Source organism: Ovis aries, chromosome 1 (assembly GCF_016772045.2).
Source record: "Ovis aries strain OAR_USU_Benz2616 breed Rambouillet chromosome 1, ARS-UI_Ramb_v3.0, whole genome shotgun sequence".
Classification (NCBI taxonomy): Eukaryota; Metazoa; Chordata; class Mammalia; order Artiodactyla; family Bovidae; genus Ovis; species Ovis aries.
The window spans coordinates 99,730,398-99,748,890 of NC_056054.1; the positions used below are offsets into that span (position 1 = coordinate 99,730,398).

Here is an 18,493-nt window from a genome sequence, read left to right on the forward strand (position 1 = left end):
AAGAAAAAGACTCTTTCCTTGAGTCGGCAAAATACATTGGAATGTAAATTAGCACATCTCTTTAGGGAAAACTAAGAACATAAAGAGATGCCTTCAGTTTCTAGCAAAGGTGCAGTGACAGAAATCAGATTAACCCTCCTTCCAAATCTCACTCTCCACCTTTGTCCCACTCCCAAAGGAATAAAAAGAGAAAAAACGTGAAATGCTGATTTCTAAGACACTGGAAATCAGGCAGCAAAAGATAGCAAGCCCTGAGAGGTGACAAACAAACAAGATGAGTCTTGCCATGGGCCCAGCTTCCTGCTTTCAGTGAGTTCCCAGGCTGGGCACCAAAGAGGAGGATTTGAGGTCAATCCACTGGACTCAAGAAGCTGAGTGTTGGTGGAGAGTAAGGCAGCTGGAGTTCACAGGACAAAGATCCAGTGATTCTTATTTGCAAAGCAGAAGTAGAGACACAGATGTAGAAAAAAAAGGTATGGATATCAAGGGGGAACTGGAAAGTTAAGGATTTGCCTGTATACGCTATTGATGCTATGTATACAGTAAATAACAAATGGGAACCTACTCTATGGTATAGGGAAATACTGGGCGCTCTGTGGTTACCTAAATGAGAAGGAAATCCAAAAGAAAGAGGGGATATATGTACAGCTGATTCACTTTGCTATTATCACAACATCGTAAAAATAGCTATACTTCAATAAAAGTTAATAATAAAAGAAAGAAACATGAAGAAAGGTCCAGTGATGAGAGAGAGTGGGAGAGAGAGAGAATGCTGGGATATGAAAGGGTCTCCCTCAAGTACTCAGCAGAGTAATGATCGGGATATCCTTATGAAGAAAGTGCCTGAGGCCAAGGAAAGAACCTTTTAAAAAGATCCTGGTGCAATGCCTGGTGCTCACATGGGACAAGCAATTGTATTCCATCCCCTCAGACAGACTGGACTACTCCTCACTCATGGGCCATTGGGAAGAACATTCAGAAAACTCTTGTTACACTATTGGGAATAAGCAGCTCTAGACTGACCTACCTAAAAACTCATGAAAGGAAGATCCAAAGGGATCAAACCATTTACAAGTCACTCAAATGTACCCCAGATAAAACTCAAGAAGATTCGTAGGAATACCAAAATAGCCAGTGCCCCAAATGGGAAACGCTGACAATGCCTGGCCTCCAATCAAAGGATGCCAGTCATGCAAAGAGGCAGGAAAACGACAGGTAAGGAGGAGACGAATGAATGAATGAGCCAATGAAATTGAACCAGAAGGGACGCAATGTAAAAATCCACAGAGAAGACTTTAACAGTTATCATGATGGCATACATATGTCCAAAATGCTAATTAGAAACATAGAACATACAAAAATGGCAAAAAAAAATCCAGCTTTAGAGCTGAAAACTATAACATCCAATGCAATAAATTCACCAGATTGAAGAGCAGATTAGACATGGCAGAAAACAACAAAAACAAGATTATGGAACACAAAGCAATGAAAAACTGCTCACAATATCCAAATGGAAACTCACTGTCAAAATAAAATGCTTTTAATGAACATGGTGTCATTGAATAGTCGTTGTTTTTCAGTTGCTGACCTGTGTTTGACTCTTTGTGACTCCATTGACTGCAGCACTCCAGGCCTCCCAGTCCCTCAGTATCTCTCAGGGTTTGCCCAAGTTTGTGTTCATTGAATCGGTGATGCCATCCAACCATCTCATCCTCTGTTGCCCTTTTCTCCTTCTGCCTTCAAACTTTCCCAGCATCAGGGACTTCTCCAAGGAGTCTGCCCTTCTCATCAGGTGGCCAAAGTATTGGAGTTTCAGCATCATCCTTCCAATGAGTTTTCAGGGTTGATTTCCTTTAGGATTGACTGGTCTGATCTCCTCAGCATCCAAGGGACGTTCAAGAGTCTTCTCTAGCACCGCAGGTCAAAAGCATCAGTTCTTCAACTTCTGCCTTGTTTATCATCCGACTCTCGCATTGGTACATGACTACAAGAAAGATCACAGCTTTGACTCTATGGACCTTTGTGGGCAAAGTGATGTCTTTGCTTTTTGATACACTGTCTAGGTTTGTCATAGCTTTCCTTCCAAGAAGCAAGTGTCTTCTAATTTCATGGCTGCAGTCACCATCCACAGTGATTTTAGAGCCCAAGCACAGAAAATTTGTCACTGCTCCCACATTTCCCCCTTCTATTTGCCATGAAGTGATGGGGCTGGGCGCCGTGATCTTAGTTTTTTTAATATTGAGTTTTAAGCTGGCTTTTTCACTCTCCTCTTTCACTCTCATCAAGAGGCTCTTGAGTTCCTCTTTGCTTTCAGCCACTAGAGCGGTGTCATCTGCATACCTGAGGTTGCTGGTATTTCTCCCAGCAACCTTGATTCCAGCTTGTAACTCATCCAGCCTGGCATTTCCCCTGATGTGCTCTGCATACAAGTTAAATAAACAGGGAGACAGTAAACAGCCTAGTTGTACTCCTTTCTCAATTTTGAGCCAGTCAGTTGATCCGTATAAGGTTCTAACTGTTGCTTCTTGACCTGCATACAGGTTTCTCAGGAGACAGGTAAGATGGTCTGGTATTCTCATCTCTTTTAGAGTGTTCCACAGTTTGTTATGATCCACACAGTCAAAGGCTTTAGTGAAGTGAAAGAAACAGAAGTAGATGTTTTTTCTGGAATTCCCTTGCTTTGTCTATGATCCAGCAACTGTTTGCAATTCGATCTCTGCTTCCTCTGCCTTTTCTAAACCCAGCTTGTACATCTGGAATTTCTCAATTCAAGTTGAATGCTGAAGCCTAGCTTGAAGGATTTTGAGCATAACCTTACTAGCATGGGAAGTGAGCACAAATGTCCAGTACTTTGAACGTTCTTTAGCACTGCCCATTGAATGGTAGCACATCATTGAAAGACCTGATACATGGGTGACTGGTGCTCCCGAAAATACCCAGGCACGAGAAACAGTCTTTGGAGGAACAATGTCAGATAATTCCAATCATGGTAAAGATTATAAACCCACCGATCCAAGGAGCCAAATGAACAAAATGAATGAGCACAACAGCATGGGAAAAACACATCTGGTCGCATCGTAATTAAAGTGCTCAAAGCCATTGACAAAGCATACAGTCCCCGAGGACCAGAGGAAAAGACCAGATACATACAGAAACAAAAGTACACATGTCAGCTTTCATCAGAAGCATAGAGGTGAGGGACTTCCCAGGTGGTCCAGTGGTTAAGACTTGGCCTTCTTGGTGTGAGCTGGATCCCTGGTTGCAGAGCTAAGACCCAACAGGCCTCATGGCAAAAAATAATGATAAAAAAAATAAAAATAAGAAACAGAAGCCATATTGCAACAAATTTAATAAAGACTAAAAAAGACAGAGAGGAGGAGAGAGAAGCATGGAAGTTATAAGACAGTGGAGCAGCCTCTTCAAAGGACAGAAGCCAAAAAAGTCAAGGCGGAATTCTATTCACTACGCACGTTTAAAGTCCTTCAATATGAAGGTGAATAATGACCATTACAGACATACAAATGCTGAAAGACTTCATCAGCAGACCCACTATACAAGGAATGCTAAAGGAATCCTCCAGGAAGAGCAGCACCACGTGGAAATCTGGATGTACGCACAGGGAGGAAGGAAAAGAGAAATGGTATCCGTATGGGGAAAGTAAAAATTTTTAATATAAATCTCTATAGAAATATGTAATTGATTAAAAAACAGAACAGTGGATTTGTTACATGCTCAGTAAAGGAGAAGCGTAAAGAAATATGGTTACTGGTTTCACTGCTTCAGGAAATTCTGGACTCCCAGTGACCTAGCCAACCTCCTGTGCATCAAAGACGCCGGACAGGAGGGTAGCAGTAGAGGAGCCCTTTCGCCTTTCCCGGAAAGGTTGCGCAGCGTAGAAAGAGCCACACAGCTTTTCAGTGTTTCAAGGAAGGCTTTCCTAAGGTGTGTTTAGAACAACCAACCTTTCCGTGAACAGCCAAAGGCACTAATAGATAGCGCCACAGAGACACGCTCGAGTAAGATACTTCTCATCCCCATCGATGGGTAATTATCCGCTTCCACGACCGGTGGAGCCACACACATTTCCGAGGGCAGAAACGCGCCAGGGACGCCCCGGGCCGGAGCCGAGGGGGCCAGAGGGGAAGTTGGACACCGGCCGGGCTCCGTACTGGTTCTTTCGGTTCTTTGCTCCGCCTTCACCCGACCGTCTGCACCGCTGATGTTGCCCTCCCTGGCTCGGCCGCGGTCGGTGGGGCGGGAGCCGGAACCAGCTAATGGGGAAGGTGGATCCAAAGGGACGAGTGCGAAGAGCTGGAAAAGAAGCCGGCGAGGTAGGGACGAGGACAGCCAGACTTCCCAGAAGGAACGTGCCGCATCCGGGGAGATGAGAATTGGTGTCTTGTTTGATTTTGTTTCCTTTTGTCATAATATATCAGAATTGAGAGAAAGAGCGGGGGAACCGATGATCGAGCATGAAAGAGAGAAAACGAATACCTGCAGTTTCCAAAAACAAAGCAGAACAACGATCGGAATCGTTTTACGTCAAAGGACAGACATTAAAGACCGTTCTCATCGCTTGGTGTGTGGCGCGCCGTGATCGTATAGTGGTTAGTACTCTGCGTTGTGGCCGCAGCAACCTCGGTTCGAATCCGAGTCACGGCATGACCTCCGTGTTACACGTGGCGTCTGACTTCTTTTTCTTCAACACGGTAATAGTCTATGCTGGGTTCTCCAACATGTGACCGCCCATTCTATCCAGGAAGAAAATTATTAAGGTGTATTCACAGGATAAGATGCCCAGATCATTAATGAACAGCTATTTGATGTGAAATAATCACCAAGATCAAGACGTACCAAAAACATTTTTTTAAGACGTACAAAATATTTTATCAGCCAGGTATGGAAGATACACTTTGATACATGGATGAAGCCCTTTGACACGTTTTCCAGGTAATGCCTATCCATCCCCTGCTACTTTGAACTCTTGAGTTTGTCCTTTGCTCAGTTCACCTGAATGAATATAGACATTTTACTATATAGGGATTATCAAGCAGAAATTCTGAAGTCAGTTTCACCCTAGCGGGGAAATCACAGAGGTCAGAACGCCGGGAAGACAACGGACAAGACGTTCCATTGGAGAAAGCACCTTCAAGATCACCGTATCTCTGCTGCCAGCTAACTATAAGCATGGACCCCTCGGGCCACCATCTTTCACTCAGGGTCCCTCTCCTCCCCTCTCCCACCCTTACCAAATCACTCCCTGCCAAGTAATTCTAGCAAAGATCTCCCAATCCTCCCGCTCCTCCCCACAAAGGCAGAGCACACACTCTCACCCACCGGACTCACCGCCTTTCATCAGCTCTTCCGGAACCACATACACGCACAGCCACTGTTGCTGCCTCAGCTACCGCCGCCTCTGCAGGCTTCGTCCACACCCTTGGCCCCCATCCACCAGCCCCGCTCCCTTGCTCACCTCTTGCCCTATAGTGGACATAACATTTGTCCTAACAGGTCTTCTGAGCGAGCTTCCAAGGGAAATGGGTGCCTGCCCACTACCTGGTAGAGGCAAACGGGGATTCCAATCAGCAGCAGCTGGAGAGTCAGGGCATTTCCTGGACCACCATCCTATTGATATTCTGAAGCTGATTTTTACATGAACCATCTGCTTATGCTGCTGGTAACAGTTTTCCCTTTACGGTAGTGAGATGAATTGGCCTTCAGAGTACTCAGGAAACGAATGTGAATGAATAGGTTGAAAGAGAATATTTTAAAACATGTTCTGTACTTGCTCAACTGAAAGTGGGTGGAGACGGTAAAAGCCTGGGAGGCTGGGCATATCCACTATTGCTGGGCCAGTCATCGGATCTAAACCTGTCGACACTGGGAATACCCTGAGTCTGGGTCTCTGTCTCTGAGAGACACTTAGGAAAATCCATCTACACCTCAGCGACGGACCACAGCACCTGGTTCCCTTTTCCTGTGAAGCCTAAGCCAGGGATCACAAAGGTAATATTTTAATGACCAAAGGCTGTAAGAAAATACTCTTGACATATTTACTCATTCGGGAAATAAACGTCATACTTATAAGGAGATATCATTACACAGCCTCCAGCATGGCTGCTTTTGAAAAAATTCATACACTAAATGCCGACAAATGTGGAGCAATTGCACCTGTAGTAGTCAGTTCAGAATCATTCTAGAAGACTGTTGGCAGTTTCTAATAAAGTTAATCTTGTACCTACGTCATGACCCAGCAATTGTAGTACTTCTATGAATGCACACTATACAAACAATTGGTATGGAATATTCACCAAGAACACCAGTTAACACAAAAACACCCGAACAACATTACTCCAATAATACCAAAAGTAATGAAATAGGCATAACACTATGAATGTGTTTGTTTAATGAACAAAATGTTGCATGAAAGCAAAGTCAGTTCCAAAAATGTAGCTTCCTTCATTTGAATTTCAAGAGCAGGCAGCAGTACACTATTGCGGTGGACCTCAGAATGGTAATAAAATAAGCGATCTAGTGTAGGAATTGCCTAGAAAGTGGCTCAAGTGACATTTCAAGGGTGGGGGAAATTTTCTACACCTTGATCTGGGTGCCGATTACGTGTGCAAAAGTTCAACAAACTGTGCCTATAGTTCAATGACTTACTGTTTCTGTAAAAATCAGTGGATGGTGGATGGAAAGGAGCTGGTCTAGACCATGATGACTAGTTTGCATTTTATTGTAAACCTCTTAAATATGTCTTCTCCTTTAGTGTAAGAAAAACCTCACTGATATTAGAAATATCTTTACCAGAAAACAACAACAACAATGACCCTGTTACTTTGTTAGCGTAAACTATAGACAAGGCTCCGTGAAGGGCAATCTTTAAACTTTGGGGATGTGTCCTGCTCAACAGTGAGACAAGCACTTGTTCTAGGTTTTGCTTTGACTGGCAGGTTTGTGCGCTGTGGGATTTACTCCTCTTCTTGCTGCATTTTGCTCCTGGGCCAGTGGCAAATTCTGCTCTCCCACCACTGCTAGGGGGCATAGCTGGTGCTGGAATTAAAAGTAAATGGATAAAATATTACTCAACCAAAAAAATAAATAAATAAAAAAGAATGAAGTGATGCCAATTACAGCAACATGAATGGACCAAGAGATTGTCATCCTAGTGAAGTAAGCCAGGCAGAGAAAGACAAACATCGTATGACATCGCTTATATGAGAAATCTAAAACACAAAACTAAAACTGATACAAATGAACATATGTACAAAACAGAAATAAACCCACCGACATAGAAAACAACATTATGGTTACTAAAGGGGAAAGGGGGAGGGATAAATTAGAAGTGTGGGATTAACATATACACACTACTACTGTGCAGAAAGCAGATAACCAACAAGCACCTAGGGTATAGCCAGGGACCTATACTCAACATTTTGTAATAATCTGAAAGGAAAAGTAATCTGAACCAAAACTAGATGTATATGTGTGTATAACTGAATCACTTTGTCATACACCTGAAACAAACACAACATTGAAAATGAACTATACGTCAAACTAAATAAAAGGAAAAAGGCAAATGGCAAGACAGGCTATAGACACTACCTTGCCTTAGCCTGGATTCTGAACCAAGGTTGCTGCTGCTACAATGCAGCACTTACACTCTACAGTTCCAATACACAACGTGGCATAAGCTAACTGTCCCACATAAATATACTCACACGGTTTTTGCTGTTTTATTTGTGGACACCAACAGAAGTTTGAGCTTTTCTCTCTTTCATGCTCTTCTCTGATTCTCCCCCCGAGTTTTGCCAAGAGAACGCGCCGGTCATAAACACTCTCTTCAAACAACACAAGAGACGATTCTATACATGGACATCACTAGATGGTCAATACCAAAATCACGCTGGTTCTATTCTTTGCAGCCCGAAGATGGAGAAGTTCTATTGCCAAAGTCAGACTTAAGGTGAAGAAAGTAGGGAAAACCACTAGGCCATTCAGGTATGAGCTAAATCAAATCCCTTACGACTGATTATACAGTGGAAGTGACAGATTCAAGGGATTAGATCTGATAGACAGAGTGCCTGGAGAACTATGGATGGAGGGTTGCAACATTGTACAGGAGGCCTTGATCAAAACCGTCCCCAAGACAAAGAAAAGAAAAATGCTCATAATGGTTGTCTGAAGAGGCCTTATAAATAGCTGAGAAAAGAAGAGAAGCAAAAGGCAGAGAAAAGGAAAGATATACCCAAGTGAATGCAGAGTTCCAGAGAATAGCAAGGAGAGATAAGAAAGCCTTCCCAAGTGAACAGTGCAAAGAAATAGAGCAAAACAATTAAAATGGGAAAGACTAGAGATCTCTTCAAAAACATCAGAGATACCAAGGGAACATTTCATGCAAAGATGGGCACAATAAAGGACAGAAACAGAAGCAAGAGATATTAAGAAGACGTGGCAAGAATACACAGAAGAACTATCCAAAAAGATCTTCATGACACAGATCACCAGGATGGGGTGATCACTCAGCTAGAGCCAGAATCTTAGAGTGCGAAGTCAACATAGGGACTTGCGAAGCATCACTGCAAACAAAGCTAGTGGAAGTGGTAGAATTCCAGCTGAGCTATTTCAAATCCTAAAAGATGATGCTGTTGAATTGCTGCCCTCGTTTGCCAGCAAATTTGGAAAACTCAGCAGTGGCCACAGGACTGGAAAAGGTCAGTTTTCATTCCAATCCCAAAGAAAGGCAGTGCCAAAGAACGTTCAAACCACTGCACAGTTGCACTAATTTCTCATGCTAGCAGTGTAATGCTCAAAATTCTCCAAGCTAGGCTTCAACAGTATGTGAACCGAGAACTTCCAGATGTTCAAGCTGGATTTAGAAAAGGCAGAGGAACCAGACTGCAAATTGCCAACATCTTTTGGATCATAGAAAAACCAAGACAATTCCAGAAAAACATCTATTTCTGCTTCATTGACTAACACCAAAGGCTTTGACTGTGTGGATCACAACAAACCGTGGAAAATTCTTCAAGAGATGGGAATACCAGACCTCCTTAACTGTCTCCAGAGAAACCTGTATGGAGCTCAAGAAGCAACAGTTAGAACCAGACAGGGATCAATGGACTGGTTCGAAATCGGAAAGGAGTACGTCAAGGCTGTATATTGTCACCCTGCTTATTTAACTTGTATGCAGAATACATCATGCGAAATGCCAGGCTGGATGAAGCACAAGCTGGAATCAAGACTGCAGGGAGAAATATCAAGAACCTCAGATGTGCAGATGACACCACCCTTTGGCAAAAAGCAAAGAGGAACTAAAGAGCCTCTTGATGAAGGTGAAAGAGGAGAATGAAAAAGCTGGCTTAACACTCAGCATTCAAAAAACTAAGAGCGTGACATCCGGTCCCCTCACTTCATGGCAAATAGATGGGGAAGCAATGGAAACAGTGACAGACTTTATTTCCAGGGCTCCAAAATCACTGCAGATGGTGACTGCAGCCATGAAATTAAAAGACACTTGCTCCCTGGAAGAAAAGCTATGACCAACCTAGACAGCATATTAAAAAGCAGAGACATTACTTTGCCAACAAAGGTCCATATAGTCAACGCTACGTTTTTCCAGTAGTCATGTGTGGATGTGAGAGCTGAACCACAAAGAAGGTTGAGCATGGAAGAATGGATGCGTTTGAACTGTGGTGTTGGAGAAGACTCTTGAGAGTCCCTTAGACTTCAAGGAGATCAAACCAGTCAATCCTCAAGGAAATCAGTCCTGAATATTCACTGGAAGGACTGATGCTGAAGCTGAAGCTCCAGTACTTTGGCCACCTGATGAGAAGAGCTGACTCATTGGAAAAGACCTTTGCTGGTGAGAAAGATTGAAGGCAGGAGGAGAAGAAGGTGACAGAGGATGAGATGGTTGGATGGCATCACCGACTCAATGGGCATGAGTTTGAGCTAGCTCCGGGAGTTGGTGATGGACAGGGAAGCCTTCCGTGCTGCAGTCCATGGGGTCGCAAAACGTCCGAGAGGACTGAGAGACTGAACAGCACAACACATTTTTCTGCTACTTAATAAAATTATCTTTTATCCCTCACGATCTGTCTGAGCCTCTTCACAGGCTTCCCAGGGGAGGTCTCATTGTCTCATCCATGCTTTTGCCTGCTCTCGCTCCTTTTCACGTTTCCTCGTTGGACGTGATCTCTCCAGCTGCAGCCACACGCATCTCATCTACTAAACCGATGTCCAGAAGCGCAAACGGTCGGATGAAGGCGGAGCAAACCAGGAGCCATCAGCTTCCTTCGGGCGCCCCTTGGATCAAGCTGGGGACGTCTCCTGGCCGCTGGCATCTGCGGCGGGGGACACTTCGGGGCCTTCTGCCCTCGGAATCGCACGGCTTCCCCGCGGGAGTGAGCACCCTGAGTGGACTCCATCTCTCAGGTTGTCCGAGGCTCGGAGGGGAAAACGCTACTCTGAGAGACACAGGTGGCTCCGGCTAGCTCCGTAAGCATGCTTGCTTTCTGTCGGAGTGAGAAGTAAGCTCTCCTCGTGTCTCTGTGGCGCAATCTGTTACGGAGTTCGGCTGTTAACCGAAAAGTTCCTGGCTCGAGCCCACTCAGGGAGAGGTCTCACTCTTAAAATGTAAGTGATATACGATTGTTTCTAATCCTGTGCATCCTCTCCTGAGCTCCAGTACACACACACAGAGGAGGACCTACGTCCGGAATCTCGGGGGAAAGCAGGTCACCATCTCCCCTGTAAACTCATTTTACTAATGAAGTTTCTTCCACTGTTTGTAGTAGCCTCTATTTAATCGTTTCCATATACTTTTCCAATTAATTTGGCTCTATTCTTTTCCTCCGTTTTCCATCCACTGGATCATAGAAGAAGCCAGAGAATTCCTGAAAGCCATCTGTTTCTGATTCGTGAACTACTCTAAAGCCTTTGACTGTGTGGATCACAACAAATTGTGGAAAATTCTTCAAGAGATGGGAAAAACAGACCTCCTTCCCTGCTTCCTGAAAAACCTGTATGCAGGTCAAGGAGAGATGAAACCAGTCAGTCCTGAAGGAAATCAACCCTGAATATTCCTTGGGAGAACTGATGGTGAAGCTGAAGCACCAAGTCTCACTCCCTGCGGCAGGCCCCCATTTTTGTTTAAAATATGAATCTAAAAGTTTGCAGTAAAGTGACATTGTTTCCGCCCGGTTTCGAACCGGGGACCTTTCGCGTGTTAGGCGAACGTGATAACCACTACACTACGGAAACCACATGGCAGCCAGTGCCTAGTGACATGCTCAAGGAATGCATGTTGGGACACCCGCTGGCCTTCAAATTTTCAAAGGAAGCCCAAGTGATCCCTCAAGTAAGGATCTGGGGTTCCTGAAAGGCCCTGACTGAGAGTTCCTCACCTCTCCCAGAGCGAGGTCCCTGTGGGCCCCCAGGCAGTTAGACCTCAGGATCCCCCAGAATCTGCTCTCCACTCCCCCCACTCTTCCCCCAAGCCAAAATTTCAGGCTCCTCTGTGAACTGCAACTGGTCAGGTACTCCTTCCATTAGCGAGGTCCAGATGCTTTCAGGACCTTGATAGTTGAAAAGCAAGCATCAGAGTGATGCAAACCACTGGCATTTGTCTTCCAAAAAAAGGAGTTGGAATGGAGACCCCCAGGTGAGACCTGGGATCCCAAATATCTCTAAGGACCACAGAGGTGGGAAATGGGACAGCATCAATGGATTATGCTTTCTGGGAAGATCCCAGGGTTCCAAAAGAAAGTCTGGGTCTTTCCCCTTCCACCCCTGTGGCAAGGGTGTTTTCCCACCTTACCTGATGCTCTGTTGGCTCAGACCAAACACACTTCTCTTTGACACCAGTCTTTCACATCACACTTCCAACTTGTCAGAAAATCCTATTTTTCTTTGGTTAGTTATGCATTTTGATGCACATAATCTTTTTCTTGGTCTGATTTCCTCCCTCAACTTTCCTCATAAAGGTCGGGAGATGGATTCAACTTGAGAGTTTCCCTCCTTTGAAACTTTAGGGTTTGAGTCTTTTAACGTCGAGTACGTGGGGCTGGGCCGAGGTTGAGAACTCTCTTGGCCAAGTCGGTCAAGATTGGCCTCTCCTTGCCTGTCCTCCAGGGTCGGGGGCAGGGCCGGGCCACCTCAGCATGGCCCCTGCCGCGGGGTCTAGAGCCCTCACGCAGGCGTGGCACCGCGGGAGACGCTGCAGCCGATAGCCTGGATTCAGCACGCCGCGAGCCGGCGAGGCGCAGGTGAGCGGCGCACCTGGGTGCACGCGGCGACTTTTGGTTCTGAGAGAGCCGGTGCCCTCCCGGCCCCCTGGCTCTGATCCCGCGGGCAGTAACCTCCGGGCCAGAAGAGACCAGTAGGGGAAGGGCAGCATCTCCTTCAAGCCCTGTCCAGTCAGCACCCAACAATGGTCTTGAAGAGACAAAGTGAGAAGTGGTAATAGATTAGGGGAAAAGAAGAAATCCTTGGTGATTTCCTCATCGAAACACCTCATGAGGATGAAGTGGGAGCCTGCAGGGACCCAGTCCTCCTGGCGCTGGTGAAGGCCAGTCTAGTTCCCACCAGCTGCTGGAGCCAAAGCAGACAACCTTGGGCAGGTGACCAGTGAGTAAGCAGTCCTTCCTCCTCCCCAGCTGAGTAGCACTTGAACTTGTGGCACTGGAGCGTGTCCCCTTGGCTTTAATGGATTCCGAAGAAGTAACACAGGTTTCTTTCTTGTTTTCAAAAATTGTTTTCTCCAACTTTTTTGAGACATAATTGACATAACACTGTGTGAGTTGAGCACGTTGATTGGATAGTTATATATGGCAAAATGATTCCCACCAGAGCATTTACTAGCACCTCCATCCCATCACATAATTCTCATTTCTTTTTGTGATGAGAACATTTATGATCTAGTCTCTTGCCGTTTTCAAGTATACATGCAATGAAGTGCTTCGATGAAGTTTACACTCAGGTAACTGACATCTTAGGATGTGATAAGAAATCCCTGGCAGTCTAGTGGTTAGAACTTGGTGCTTTCACAGCTGTGGGCCAGGGTTTGTAGAACTAAGATCCCACAGTCTGTGTTCAGTCATGCATGCTCAGTCATATCCAACTCTGTGGGACACCATGGACTGTAGCCCACCAGGCTCCTCTCTTTATGGGATTTTCCAGGCAAGAATACTGCAGTGGGTTGCCATTTCATTTACTTACATTAACAGAAGTTACTTTTGAATTTAAGATGTTTCAGAATTTTACATATTTGTATTTTCTGCATCATTTGAATTTTGTAAAATAACACATAGAGTTTAGGGGCTTCCCAAGTGATACTAATGGTAAAGAACCCACCTGCCAATGCAAGAGACACAAGAGATATGGGATCTATCCCTGGTTCAGGAAGATTCCTGGAGGAGGGTATGGCCATCCACTCCATATTCTTACCTGGAATCCTCTCATGGTCAGAGGAGCCTGGCAGGCTACAGTCATTGGGTCCCAAAGAGTCAGACAGGACTGAAACGATTTAGCATGAACCCATGCGCTTTTGCTACTTAGAATAATGTAAAAATAGATTTGAAGGAAAATGTGCAAGATGTTAACAGCAGGCCATTCTAGGAGGTGGAACTACGGATGACTGCTTATTTACGTCTTTAGATATATTTAAGGTTTTTAAATTTAAAAAAAATGAATGACCTGGAAGTGAAAGAACAGAAGAGCTGTGAAAGAGGTATTGGAAAGGTGAGAGGAAAGGATAAAGGGGAGGAAAAATCTAGTTCTTGCAGAAGGTGTGTATAAGTTGGGGATTCAAGGGGAGCAGCTCTTGCAATAAGAAAGGTGTTTGCCAGGCAAGTGGGTCATGAGGATACTGCAGTTTTATTTGTGTTACATGACTCCTCCTTGGTGTTTTGTCAAAGAAACATGCAGGCTTCAATCTCTTGCCAAACATTTTTACCATTTCTGTTCCCCTTTGACTAGCACCATAACCTGTGGAGCCAGGCAGGCTTCCAGTTCAAATTGCTGCTTTCAGATCCCACTCACTGACTGAGTGACTAGACAAGTTATTTAACCTTCCATGTCTCAGATTTCTCATATGTGAAATGAGGATGATGATATGCTAGAAGCATGTTGAAAGGATAAAGTGAGTACATCCATGTAAAACTTGTAGACGGTGCCTCAGCACATGGCACTTTGCATGTCACCATTGAGTGTAAGCTCTTACATTTTGGCACTGCACTGCATGAAGTCTGGGTGTGGTTTTAAGTTACTGATATCTTTCAGTGGCAGTGGAACTTTCAAGAGAGAGTGAAGGAATCCTGTCTGACCAACAGTAACCTCCTGGGCTAGTGGGATCTGCCAGTTTACTAGTTCATCTGATCAACTCATCAAAAGGGGAACAGTAGTCCAATTCCTTGCTTTAAAAATCCCCCAATTAAAAAAAAAGGTTTTACGGTGGAAAACATTCCTATACATGATACAAGACCCAGAATTTTACAACCAGCAAAGGAAACTGCCAGAACAAATGCAAGGCCAGCAGCTTTGCGATTTGGGGTGAAGGGGATTCCCGGACACCTCAGGAAAGCGTGGGAGCTGCGCCAGAGTCAGGCGCTGTGATCTCCCCAACCCAGCGACGGCCCCTGCCGCGATAGCAGCCCGCTCCTCTCTCGTGAAGTCCCTTTCTCCCTCTGGCTCATTCTCTGTTCTCTCCTGCAGGTGGCCTTCCTCGGATCTACTCGCCCTCTTCACATCTTTCATTTCCCGTCCTCAAAAGACAGCTAAAGCCTTACATTGTGTGGATCACAACAAACTGATCTCTTTCCAGCTGCAGCCACACGCACCCCATCTACTAAACCGATGTCCAGAAGCGCAAATGGTCGGACGAAGGCGGATCAAACCGGGAGCCATCAGCTTCTTTCTGGGGCCCCTCGGCTCAAGCTCGCGGCTTCTCTTGGGCGCTGACATCTGCGGCGGCGAGGACGCTCAGGAGACCTTCTGCCCTCGGAACCACCTGGCTTCCCGACGGGAACGAACAGGCTGAGTGGACTCCATCTCTCAGGTTGTCCGAGGCTCGGAAGTGGAAAAGCCATTCTGCGAAACACAGGCGACTCCGCCCAGTTCCGTAAGTGTGCTTGCTTTCTGTGCGAGTGAGGGTTAAACTCTCCTCCCAACTGACTTTGGGGAGCAATGGGTTAGCTCATTCGTCTGTTAACCGAAAAGTTCGTGGCTTGAGCCCACCCAGGGACGTGTCTCACTCTTTTAGAATGTAAATGATGTATGATTGTTTCTGGTCTTTTCATCTTCTCCCATGCTCCACTACTACCCTACTCCTCTGTGTCTTGTGTACACACACACACACACACACACACACACACAGACAAGGACTTACTTCCAGGTAGTCTCTGATCTTCAGAGAGGATCTCTGGAGGAAAGCAGGTTGACTGGGAATCCTAGAATGCATGAAAGAGTAGGCTCATCATCATCACCCTGTAAACGCCTTTTACCAAGGAAATTTCCTCCATTGTGTGTAGCACTCTCTATTTAACCTTTTCCATATATTTCTCCAATTAATTTGGTTCTATCCATTTCCTCCTTTTTTCCCTGCATTTTTCCTCCATTGCATCATAGAAAAAGCAAGAGAATTCCAGAAAGACATCTATTTCTGCTTCATTGACTCCACTAAAGCCTTTGACTGTGTGGATCACAACAGAATATGGAAAATTCTTCAAGAGGTGGGAATAGCAGACCATCTTACCTGCCTCCAGAAAAACGTGTATGCAGGTCAAGGAGGGATGAAACCAGTCAGTCCTAAAGGAAATCAACCCTGAATATTCTTTGGGAGGACTGATGCTGAAGCTGAAGCTGCAAGCCTCATTCCACGCGGCAGACCTCTATTTTGTATTTAAAATATGAATCTAAAACTTTGGAGGAAAGTGACGTTGTTTCCGCCCGGTTTCGAACCGGGGACCTTTCGCGTGTTAGGCGAATGTGATAACCACTACACTACGGAAACCATACGACCACGTGCATCTAGTGACATATTCAAGAACTGCATGTTTGAACACCGCTGACCTTCAAATTTTCAAAGCAAGAGACTCTGAAAACACAGGCAATCCGTCAGGCAAGGATCTGCAGTTCCTGAAAGGGCCTGATTTAGGGTTCCTCGCCTCTCCCGGGGCGAGGTCCCCGTGTGCCAGCTTTGCGCCCAAGAGCAGAGGTCGCCTCCCCTGACTCCCCAGTTCTCAGAAGCCTCGGGAGCGGGGGGAGTAAGGTGCTTCTGAGCCCCAGGTGGCCCCACGTCCGTCAAGGTGGACACAGCCCTTCCAGAGGCAGATCCAGTGCCTTGGAGTCCCTTTCATGGCGCCAGCGGGGACCTGGCTCGATGCTTCCAATCCCACTCGGGAAACAGAGGACCCGCCCTCCCCTCTGCCCCGCCTGACCCGTGCGCTCCTCTCTCGCAGGCCTTTCACAGCAGCGCTTCTCTGGCGCCGCCTAGCACCGGGGGATCCTCAGATTCCTGCCTCTGTGGCTGATGCTAGTCCTCTAGTTTCAGTCCAGACTTGCATCACGCTTTCACGTTTAGCAGGAACCGCCGCAAAGACTGAGGCTCGGGTCATTGGTTGAATTCCTTTGCCTACCAGGCCCAGCAGAAAGCCGCAGAGGAGCCAGGCGCGGTCCACGCAGATCTGACCGTCTTCATTCCAAACTTGAGATTCTTCTTGAAGGACCGCTTTGTTTCACATTTGACAATGTCTGAAACGCCTCTTGTTTTCCTTTTATAATTTTGCTGTTCAACAGGTCGTGGAGCGCGAACTTAAGAGAGGTAAAGGCGTTTTCTTTTGTTTTGTTTTGTTTTTCAGAAAGCCGGTGTCTTCAAGGGTCTTCGTATTTACCTCACCTCAGGCAGAGTTTCTTTTCGCTGAAAGGTTTTAATGCAAGGTTGTCTGTGTGTCTGTCTGTCTCTGGTTTCCTTCAGCAGTAGAGCTTCTCAATTTGGGGAATGCATGTGCCCTTTCCTCCAGCAGCGGCTTTCCTCCTTTTCTCAGTGCGGCGTTGCCTTCGCGTCTGAGGTTCCGGGGCTCAGACCCCGAGGCAGGCGCGGGCCGCATGCGCACCGGCCCCCAGGCCGCAGGGCTCCTCCTGGTTCCGCGTGGACTCCGAGTGCGGTCGAGAGTGTGAGCGCGACAGCACCTCGGGCGCGCTAGAGGCCTGAGTTCCCAAAGAGGCGAACTTGAAAAGGGCTTTAGATCAGGGCGTTTCTCGAGATTTCGCCTTGCTTTCCTCCCCTGCAGGTCCTAGTTTTCACCTCCCACGTCCAGACAGAGGAGCGGATTCATCGTTTGCTGTCGCGTCCGGCATGCTGACGTTCCACGTGGACGGGACGAGGGTGAGGTGGTCCTGCCCCCGTCAGGGCGGACGCACAGGGGACGCCCGAGGGACTACAGACACAGGGCTCCCTGCAGCAGAAATGGTAGGCACAGGGCTTCGGAGCCGGCGAGTGGAGCGCGCCGAGGGGACGGATCCATCCCCTGCCCCCGAAGGTGTGACAAAGCTCAAGGACGCCCGCCCAACCCCTGGATCAGAGGTTCAGCCTCATTCAAGAACTGGACAAGGTAGGCTCCGCAGGTCGTGAGGGAAGACCTGGAATCCAGGTGTGGTGAGAGGTCAAGCTCTCTTTCTGAACCTGTTAACTTGTGAAGCAGGGGCCACTTGGTTCTCAGCTGGTGATGGGCCGGTCCATCTACTCCCTGATCTTGACCTGACTCGGGGTCTCCCCTGATAGCGGCTCGAGGACCGACTGCTTTTCCTCCTGGATCAGCTCAATCTGCAGAGCCTGACCCTCTTCACCATTGTGTCCTTGGCTGGAAACCGCGGTCTAGACTTGAATTCGTTCCTTTTTGTTCTCTGACTCAAATCAGATTGTCCCGCGGGTGTGCTGGGGTGAGGGAAAGCGAAGTGTCTTCACAAGGGACGAACTTCTTGGTTTTCAGAGAATAATAGGTGTCACAGGTAGAGACGATGTAGGGCCCAGATGAAAAGGTGAGGGGATATCAGGCGGTCAAAGTATCCTGCAGTCAGCTTTGTCCTGTGCCCTCCTTGGACTCACTGACTGTGGCTTGTTCTACAAGGTGACTCAGAGCAGAGAAAGATGGGCTGGTTGTAGGCCCTATGGAGCTTTCCGGTTGTAGGAAACTGTTCCCCAGTTTCTTCAGTTCAGTAGCGATCCAAGGACAGCAACACATCAGGCTTCCCTGTCTCTCACCAAACCCTGGAGTTTGTTCAAATGCATGTGTATTGAGTCGGTGATGCCATCCAACCATCTCATCCTCAGCCACCCACTCCTCCTCTTGCCTTCAATCTTTCCCAGCATCAGAGACTTTTACACTGAGTCAGCTCTTCCCACCAGGTGGCCAAAATATTGGAGCTTCAACTTCAGCATTAGTCCTTCTGATGAGCATTCAGGACTGATTTCCTTTAGGATGGACTGGTTGGA

The 18,493-nt window shown here is 46.6% G+C and overlaps 3 non-coding genes across 3 annotated transcripts; 1 reads left to right on the forward strand and 2 right to left on the reverse strand.

Moving 5' to 3' along the window:
* Positions 1 to 4,590: 4,590 nt before the first annotated feature.
* TRNAH-GUG (transfer RNA histidin (anticodon GUG)) lies at positions 4,591 to 4,662 on the forward strand. Its single transcript has one exon. It is a non-coding gene; the product is annotated as a tRNA-His (tRNA).
* Positions 4,663 to 11,192: 6,530 nt separating this feature from the next.
* On the reverse strand, positions 11,193 to 11,265 carry TRNAV-AAC (transfer RNA valine (anticodon AAC)). Its single transcript has one exon. It is a non-coding gene; the product is annotated as a tRNA-Val (tRNA).
* A 4,674-nt stretch (positions 11,266 to 15,939) lies between these two features.
* TRNAV-AAC (transfer RNA valine (anticodon AAC)) lies at positions 15,940 to 16,012 on the reverse strand. Its single transcript has one exon. It is a non-coding gene; the product is annotated as a tRNA-Val (tRNA).
* Between the last annotated feature and the right edge of the window lie 2,481 nt (positions 16,013 to 18,493).